Genomic DNA, 3,220 nt, shown 5'->3' on the forward strand with positions numbered 1-3,220 from the left:
CCTTATATTAGCAGAGTTTGGCTCTTATATTTCAACAGACTTAAGGCCTTAAATTCAAAGGTGAGCTGTGCAATTGGCTGATATATTACTTTGTAAACAGAGTTTCATCTGCAGAATGTGATAAATAATATCTTCCTTATGTCTCATTGTTTTGTGAAAACTAAATATATGAGAACACTTAACACAACTGGTGGGTAAATATTACCTTCTGTCCATTTCTTTTGCCCCACCCGCTTTTTTTCTCTTTTATGCTTTAGTGACAAATAACTCCTCCATTACCTTTCCGCAAAGTATATTTTAAAAAAATCTCATAGGAATAAAGTAGTGATTAAGTTTGTATTTCTCAATCCCGAGACAGAAGTATATCTAATAAACACAGGTTTGTTAATCCTTGACTGGGTAATGACTAGACTCAATAAAGTAGGATTTCTAATTGGGCAGTCCATCCTACTGGCTCTCACTTTGTACCAACTGATCATTTTTTTTCTACTTATTTCATCTTTATTAACACTACATCCCAGACAACATTAGTTGAGTTTACCCTGTAACTGTCCTTTCTCATTATTCCTTACCTCTATCTAATCAGCAATTACTTTTGATTCTTCTAATAAAGTTTCTAAAGCATTGCTTTTCTTTGCCCCTATATATCATGCCCTTATAAAATAACCTTCCTGCAGGTCATGCTAATTTTATCAATAGTTACAGATCAAGATGGCCTTAATGCTTCCCTCAGTTTGGCTAAACTTCAGAGAGGTTTCTTCCTTAATATAGGCCCCTAACCTCCCTTTCCTGAAAACATTTACTTTAAAAAATTTGAAATTGTAAACTCTTTCTCTACCCCTTTGAGATATATATATATATATATTTTTTTCCCCCTAGTAACCTGATAATTTTACAACCCAGGAATGTCTTTCTCAAAGACCTGGGAGCAATCTCTTTGAAATATAATCTTCAAGAAGGATAGTTCCCGTAGTTCCCAGTCTCTGTGGGGAGTACAGGAGTCTGACTTTGATAAGAGCCAAAGCAAACAGCGATGTCTAATTATCTTGACCAACCTCTTCTCCAACGTCCTTTATGTTTACTACAGCTCATCCTGGCACTTGAAAACTTCTGACTTTTGTTTCAGCAGAGCTGAGTTCAAACTATCTCTCTTTTTACGATCATCTTGAGAAAAGTCCTTGCCTGTTTAACCACCTTGTGCAATTTTTCTTTTTTCTCACTGAGTTGTGGGGCTTGTGGGATCTTAGTTCCCTGACCAGGGATGGAAGCCTAGCCCCCTGCAGTGGAAGCTTGGAGTCTTAATCACTAGACTGCCAGGGAAGTCTTGCAATTTTTCTTTGACATCACTCTACATCTACTATAAACTGCCTACTGCTTTCAATTAATCTTATAAAACTTTGTATATGTACTGCTGAAGTGAGCAGTCTTTATAGAACTTTGAATCACTTCATATTTCCTGTGGTGTAAAGCTCACCTTTCAAACTTCTCCACAGTCTTATACCTTTTGAGATTTTATGTCTGATAGACAGAGGGCCTGAAGAACTATGGACGGAGGTTTGTGACATTGTACAGGAGGCAGTGATCAAACCCATCCCCAAGAAAAAGAAATGCAAAAAGGCAAAATGGGTGTCTGAAGAGGCCTTACAAATAGTTGTGAAAAGAAGAGAAGCTAAAGGCAAAGGAAAAAAGGAAAGAAATACTCATCTGAATGCAGAGTTCCAAAGAACAACAAGGAGAGGTAAGAAAGCCTTCCTCAGTGATCAATGCAAAGAAATAGAGGAAAACAATAGAAAGGGAAGGACTAGAGATCTAGTCAAGAAAATTAGAGATACAAAGGGAACATTACATGCAAAGATGGGCACAATAAAGGAGAGAAATGTTACGGACCTAACAGAAGCAGAAGATATTAAGAAGAGGTGGCAAGAATACACAGAAGATCTACCCGAAAAAGATCTTCACGACCCGGATAATCACAATGGTGTGATCATTCTCCTAGAGCCAGACATCCTGGAATGCGAAGTCAAGAGGGCCTTAGGAAGCATCACTATGAACCAAGCTAGTGGAGGTGATGAAATTCCAGTTGAGCTATTTCAAATCCTAAAAAATGATGCTGTGTAAGTGCTTCACTCAGTGTGCCAGCAAATTTGGAAAACTCAGCAGTGGCCACAGGAATGGAAAAGGTCAGTTTTCATTCCAATCCCAAAGAAAGGCAATGCCAAAGAATGTTCAAACTACTGCACCATTCCACTCATCTCACATGCTAGCAAAGTAATGCTCAAAATTCTCCAAGCCAGGTTATCAGAAAGTCTATAAGCAATAAATACTGGAGAGGGTGTGGAGAAAAGGGAACCCTCTTACACTGTTGGTGGGAATGCAGACTAGTACAGCCACTATGGAGAACAGTGTGGAGATTTCTTAAAAAACTGGAAATAGAACTGCCATACGACCCAGCAATCTCACTGCTGGGCATACACACCGAGGAAACCAGAATTGAAAGAGACACGTGTACCCCAAAGTTAATCGCAGCATTTGTTTTCAATAGCTAGGACATGGAAGCAACCTAGATGTCCATTGGCAGATGATTGAATAAGAAAGCTGTGGTTCATATACACAATGGAATATTACTCAGCTATTAAAAAGAATGCATCTGAATCAGTTCTAATGAGGTGGATGAAACTGGAGCCTATTATACGAGTGAAGTAAGTCAGAAAGAAAAACACCAATATAGTATATTAATGAGTATATGGAATTTAGAAAGATGATAACGATGACCCTATATGCGAGACAGCAAAAGAGACACAGATGTATAGAACTATCTTTTGGACTCTGTGGGAGAAGGCTTGGGAGGGATGATTTGAGAGAATATTATTGAAACATGTATATTATCATATGTGAAACAGATCACCAATCCAGGTTCGATACATGAGACAGCGTGCTCAGGGCTGGTGCACTGGGATAACCCTGAGGGATGGTATGTGGAGGGAAGTGGCGGGGGGGGTTCAGGATGGGGAACACATGTACACCCATGGCTGATTCATGTCAATGTATGGCAAAAACCACTACAATATTGTAAAGCAATTAGCCTACAATTAAAATAAATAAATTAACTAAAAAAAATTCTCCAAGCCAGGCTTCAACAGTACATGAACCATGAACTTTCAGATGTTCAAGCTGGATTTAGAAAAGGCAGAAGAACCAGAGATCAAATTGCCAATATCTG

The sequence above is a fragment of the Giraffa tippelskirchi genome, chromosome X (genome assembly GCF_054371585.1).
Source record: "Giraffa tippelskirchi isolate mGirTip1 chromosome X, T2T-mGirTip1v1.2.pri, whole genome shotgun sequence".
In the NCBI taxonomy this organism is placed as follows: domain Eukaryota; kingdom Metazoa; phylum Chordata; class Mammalia; order Artiodactyla; family Giraffidae; genus Giraffa; species Giraffa tippelskirchi.